General features: G+C 43.7%; 1 long non-coding RNA gene across 2 annotated transcripts in view; it reads left to right on the top strand.

The window, feature by feature from the left end:
• The window catches only part of LOC107323218 (uncharacterized), an 86559-nt gene that overhangs the window by 7872 nt on the left and 72074 nt on the right, over positions 1 to 6613 (top strand). The gene's annotated exons all lie outside the window — the stretch shown is intronic.

Genomic DNA, 6613 nt, shown 5'->3' with positions numbered 1-6613 from the left:
TTTTTCTTTCCCCAAAATTAAATGAGTCTGTGTTTCAGAGTTGTGTGGGCACCCCGAACTACTCATGCTTACACTTGTCAGCTGTAGCTGTTAAGCAGGAGCTGTGCACAGAGGGCTGCTGGCGGCTGTGGGCAGTGGGCACTTCCTGATATTGCCTATGATTTTTATTTGACTTTGGAAAGGTTTCTTAGGATGGCTCCCAGCCTTCACCTGCTAAGTCTGCTGAGCTAAGTTGCTAAGTCTGGGTCCCACAGACACTTCCCTGCCTTGCTTGATTTGGAAGGAGGGCAGAGCTCAGCACAAGGCTCTCTCATCCCCCTGGGCTGGAACAGGCTCGTGCCATCCCGCTCCTCTTGGCTTCCACCATAGCACACAACCTCTGTTCTCCTTCGTACCACCCATCCTCATACCAACCAGTTCTCCCAAACTTCTTTCCTGTTTTTAGTTCAAGATGAAGTCCCAAGAGCTGGACTCAGGTCTCTGCAGGGAAAATGGAGAAAGCTGAACTCAGCAGCTCCTTTCCCACAGTGCATTTCTATTTGAGTTGGAGCCTTTCAAATTAATGACTTCTTACTGTCAGCCCTTTAGGATTTTGTTCTGTCATGGACAAGGAAAGAAATAGTGAGACCAAATGACCCTGCTTTCCAAACACAATCTGCGGTATGAAGCACTTAACAGGGAGAGAGTCCTTAACGCCAGGCTGGATTTACAAGTTGTTCCTGAGGACAGATTCCACAGACTGTCAAGATGTCACCCGAGGTTGCCAGGCAGTCAGTTTTCAGGCATTCACTTCTGTTCAAAGATGTATTTAAGAAGGCAAAATGGGCCTCCATTGCATTCGCTTTTCTAGCTCTATCAATTTTTAATACTCATAATACATTAAGGAAATGTGAAACAATTACCTCAGTCACAATACTTTGGTTTGTCTAATAACATATTTGATGATGCAGTTAAAAAAAAGACAATAGAAATGTTTTATTAGGCAAAAACATCCTGCATGCCCACAGCAATCACTGTTACAGCACCACGTGGGCAGAGCCTGGCAATGTGACCCCACATCCCTCAGGCCAACCCTCTGTCTGGGTTATTACTTTGTCTCATTATGATTTGATAGTTGCTGAAATTATTAGCACTTAACAATCAAAGTATAGGAGGGTCTGGAGAGTCCCAAGAAGCCATTTTGGGGACAAGTTTGGTTTTCTGGTTTGGGGGAGGATAGTTCCGAGTTAAAACAAAGTGTAATTCTTGTAATTCAAAAATGGGCCCTCATGCACAAGAAGCAAGACATGCATAATGCGGTTACTGTGCCTAATTACTGCTCGGCTGCATGTCTTGCTTAGAGCAAAATTGCCTCAAAATGTAGACCAGCTTTCTAGTTAATAAGATTTTTTTTCCTTCTTATTAAGTTTGTGAAATGTTGCTCTAAAAATAATTGTGTAGGAATCATAGGAATAAAATCAGGTTCTCCATTGGTGGTTTACCATGCATTACTCATTCACATTCACTGATCTTCTGAAACTCACATCTTATCTAAAAATAAAGATCATTCCTCGACATTTCCTGTTTGGATATAGCTGTGCCCAGCTTTATCTTCCTACCAGGAACCCTTCCAGCCTACAGACTTCAGTTCCACCCGTGTGGAGTTTGGTCACAACAATGTTGCTTGTTTTTCCCGTTGAAATTCATGTCCGAATTCCTTCAGTGTCAATGAGCATCGGTGTGGGGTCACAGGTGTAACTGTAGCACAAGGTCACATCTGCTCTGTAGCTCTTTGGCTTCTCCTTGTCTATAAGTATTGTAGCACTTGTAGCTTCTGCTGATTCTTCTTGTGCAGTGTAGGCAGAATGGGTGTTCACAGATTATTGTCCTTTCTCGTTTGGTGTGAATTTTGGTGTGGATTTTGGTGTGGGTTTGAAGCATCCCGCAGTTCAACCAGTGCTGTTAATTCTGTTTGTGCTCACATGGTGAGGGCTGGATCCACCACTGCGGCTCCTTGAGGCTGCACAATACAAACAAGAGTAATTTTCCAGCATCAGCCAAATGAATCTGCCCTTTCTGCCACTTCTGTGTTTAACCTGGCGAAGGAAGGGTTTGGGGTGTGTGCACATGGAGCTGCTGAGTTCTCTGTTGGCTCTCCAGACTGCTGGGAACTGAAGAGCAACATTAACTTTTGTTATTTCTCTCATAAAACAGTGAAAATTTCACTGCCTTGATGAAACTGCTGGAACAGCTCACAGACTGACACTTCCTCCATAGGAAGAAACACAGCTTACTTGAAGAATTAATGCAGGCAGGTCTTTTTATGGACATACTGACGTGTGTTTTATACTGAGATCTGTCTACATTTGTTTTGCAGCCTTGCTTTTCTTTACAGACACATGTACCTTAGAAAAGTGAACTACTCATGTTAGCATTGTGCAGTCTCTCGTTACATCAGTGTTGCCATGTCTAGGAGAGGAAAGAAGTGAATGAGATCAGTACAAATGTTTCTTCAGCAGTTTAGCTGTGTCCCCACTAAAAGCCGTGCTGTTATTCCTGCGATGAGCTGCTGAGCTGCTTCAGTTGCTGCCATGTGAGCAGCACATGTGGAGCGTATCGCAGCACTGCGGTTCCTCAGCAGTTTTCTTTTGAAGTAAAAGGGGGGTAAGATCTTGAAGCTGATTATCTCCAGCAAAGGAGATGTTTAGATTCATTTTCTCTCATCTTTTTCATTCTGTTAGAATGAACTGCCAAAACAAGCACGAGAAGAAAGTCACAGACTGCTTGCTGATGGTCAGGTCTAATTCTCTTCAAGGGCCTGGCATAAATCCCCTTAGCCATGTTTATGTGAAGGCTAGCACTTTTAAGGCAGTATTAGGCTTATAATATTTGTGCTATAGCCCTTTATGGAATGGAGCTGTACTCGGAGGCCAAGGGGAGCAAGTCATGCTTGCAGCTGTGGAGCTTGACATGCTTCAGAAGGTGGAGGCTGCATTTGGCCAACAGGGGCTTTGTTTAATGAACAAATCATCAGTTTTAGAGTGGCGCCTGGTGTGGGATGCTGTGAGTCCTGAGACTTTCCCTTTGTTTAGCAGATAGAAATCCCCATCTCCTCCTGCACAACGTGCTGTTGCCCTCGGAACCCACAGTTGGGCTCTGTCTGCTCCGCCTTCTATTGGGAGAACTGTGGAGCGGCCCAGCACTGCACAGCCTCCTCTGGGAGCAACCCCAGCACTCTGCTTCCAGCGAGCAGCCAAGCTGCTCTGGGCGGCGACACCTTGGAGCTCTCACTAAGGACTCACTTATACTATGGATGCTGATTCTTGCAGAACAATCTTTCAGGAGATGCTCCACACTGTCCAACTAGTTCCAGATTCTTGGTGTGTTGCAGAGGAAGGTCTGTTATATTTCTCATGTGTGCCCCAATGGTGAATTTCCCACTGCTTTTCTATAGCTCATCTCACTGGTGTGATGCCAGCAGCACAAATTGCTGCATTTTTAATCCTTTCCTAATATAATTTGAAAATCCTCTCCAGAATATAGTGGTCATTTGGAGAGAGTCCGGTCTCATTGCTCCCCGCACCTCTCCTGAATATCGAATTCTCTTATTTTTTTAAAATTCTCACAATAACTTATGAAAGTCGAGGTGGAATCTCGAACCCTTTGTACATTTCAAGTCTCCGTCAGGAGTACTTTGTTTGGATCTTTCATTTTGAATCCTTTTTCACTGTGCTTCATGCCTCCAATTTGGCAGGTATAAATTTAACCTCCAGAATGAATGTGGTTGCTCACTACCATGACTCAGAACAGTCTGTGCAAAGTTTTCCTCCAAAATGAAATTATAATCAGTTATGACAAAAGTAGCAGGATGCCAAAGGGATAATGCACTGAGCAAGAAGGACAAGCAAAGCACTACAGTGTTTGGAGCAGTGCCTAGCAAACTGATGCCTAAGCATCCTTGTGGCATCTCTGCTGTCCTGCTGCCTGAGGGGAGCAGTAAGCAGTGCATTTTCCATGATCCTTAGCAGAGCACAGTTCCACATACTGAGCACTTTCTATGAGCACAGGTTTTTGTCTCAAACCAAACTCCCTGGGATCTTGCATCCTCCCTGGAGCTCCAGCATCTCTGGGTTTGGTGTGGGATGAGCAGAGCTGTTACACTGATTCCCATCAGTGGTTGCAGTCACAACAGCTGCTCTGAACACACGTGGTTTGTGGAGACAGAAAGAGCAACATCTGTGCTGGGCAACACCTTCAGGACCAAATTCTGCAATGTGTTGTGTCTTAATTGTACTTAATTCAATCCTTTCCTGACAAAATCGTTTGTAACATGAAGGGTTCACACTGGGATGTGTTTGGCTCAGATCTGACAGTTCCTGTCTAGTATGATAGTTTCTATCTAAAAAGAAAAATAAATAAATTTAACTACCAAATGCAAAGAAAGGAGGAAAATATTTACTGACGACCGTGCTACTATAGAGACAGGAATGTTTTCGAATGGCAGTAATAAATAGATCCATGTGCTAAATGATCTCTGCTTGGTTCTGTCACTGTTGGCCTAGTTACCATCTCTACCTGCTGCGCCAGTTTGGAACAGCACCACCCAAATTTCTGTACTGACAAGAACTCTGCCTGTGTGGGATGGTTTCAGTTTACTTTGGCAGTGATGTCTCAGTCTGTAGAAAACAACTATCTGGTCTTTTCTCCAGACTCCAAATTAAAAGAATAATTTATCACAGAAAAGTATAAAAATGGGCCAAAGCAGAATGAAGGTAAGATTTATTTTTATGTGCATAAAAATATCCCAGAAGTTTAAAGAAAAGCAGGCAAAAGATGAAGGCTGACTTAGGTAACAGATTACACATTCTGTACAATCTTTGTTTACTTAGTTCTGCACAAAATAATAATAATAATAAACCAAATACAGCTCAGTTTTTTAAGCAGTTTTCCAGAGATCTTCTTGCCAGGCTCCACACAGCCTGGTCTTGAGTGCCCCCAGAGATGGGAAGCACATTTACCTTCCTCATCAGTGTGTTTACACTAAAGCAGGAAACCTATGGTGTCCTGCATTGGATTTCTGTTCTTATGCGAAAGACAAATCTGATGTACTCACTATGAGGAATGAAGCACAAGTGTCCCATTCAGCAGATTGGTGCCACAGATTAGAGGGATCTGATAACCACCCCAGAAATATCAGCACCCAGTATATGCCATTCAAGCAGTGACTATTCATTTGGGATCTTCCTGGCATCCAGCTCTATGCTGAGGAGCACGCAGCCACCAGAAGCAACAGGTTTGGGAGTGCACTCATTGCTGGTGGGGAACCATTCCTCCTTCTTTCTGCCTTGATAAGGCAAAGGTGAGCCAGGATTTCAGGCCAACGTCAAATCTTTCCCCCTGAGTACAGGATTATACAAAAATGCAAAGACATCAGCATTGCTAAGTCATACGCTTCGATACATTACATGCGGCCTTTGAACACATGTGGAAGCAAATTGTTCCCTCTGAACTAACGAGGTGACTCAGGCGTTCAACTAAAACACACGCTTGAATCTGTGGAAGATCAAAGCCCTTAATTGTAGGCACGTGGAGCAATTGTAAATGTACCTTCAGCTGGCATGTGCTAATTGCCCGTTAGATGAAGGATTTGTCACAGGTTTGTGTGCTCTGCTCGGTCACCTGCACAGTGGGTAGAAGTGATGGCAAGTATATGAATGTTTCTGCCTATTATTCTGCACATGTGTCAGTTAAAAAAAAAAAGGCTCCTTATGTGTTACTGCCCACGTGCAGGGAGCTGTGCCAGCTCAGGCTCATGTTCCTGAGCATTTAGAATGTAGGTTCAGTTTTGGGGTTGTGCTGAAGGCCTGGCTAGTAGGATGGGAAGCACTGCTGGTTGTTGTCCTGATAGGACATTCAGCCTCTTATTTATTCATTGCACATTGGTGTTGCTCAGTAAAACACAATTTAACAAATCCTATTTGGCTGCGTTGCTAAATATTACAGCCAGAAGTGGTTTTACATGCTGTGTTCACTTCTCACCTGAGATTAAACTATAGAGCCTGTGTTTCTGGTGCCCCTTGTATAGGTGCAGAATCAAAGGGTGTGGGAAGTGCTGGGGAAAGCTCTCAGTTTCAGATATCTGTGCTGACCTGGTATCGTATGTCAGGAGTAATTTTTTCCCCTCCTCTATCTTTCTTTTTTTTTGCTTGAGATCACTTGTATAGACATGGAAGATCTACAGGTCCTTTATGGATTGGAAAAAGATGTGTCCAGTGATGTTGCTGCACTGATTGCTCACCGCTCCCTGTGGTGCATAAGGCTGCATGCAATCTGGGAGCCATTCGCTTTTGCAATGATCTGGAAAGGATTAATAATGAATATATAGCTGGAATAATGAAAGGCTTCAAGCGTTCTCCAGGGAAGAGAATATGCGTAACGATTCAGTTCTATTCCATGTGATCCTGGAGACAGTGGAATATTTCCGTGTTAGGAACAAGATGCGGTGTTACCCATTGGAGCGGTTTGCATGTCTGATGTGTTGATAAAAATAATCCTAAACATTTTCACAGGCACTTGTGAGTTACTAATTGGGCTGAAGCTGTATTTTCAGATGAATTATTGATTTATTCCAAGT

The sequence above is a fragment of the Coturnix japonica genome, chromosome 19 (assembly GCF_054131305.1).
Source record: "Coturnix japonica strain WE chromosome 19, WE-NBRP24, whole genome shotgun sequence".
Classification (NCBI taxonomy): Eukaryota; Metazoa; Chordata; class Aves; order Galliformes; family Phasianidae; genus Coturnix; species Coturnix japonica.
Note: the sequence above shows the minus strand (reverse complement) of the source record. Positions and strands in the feature narration are given on the sequence as shown.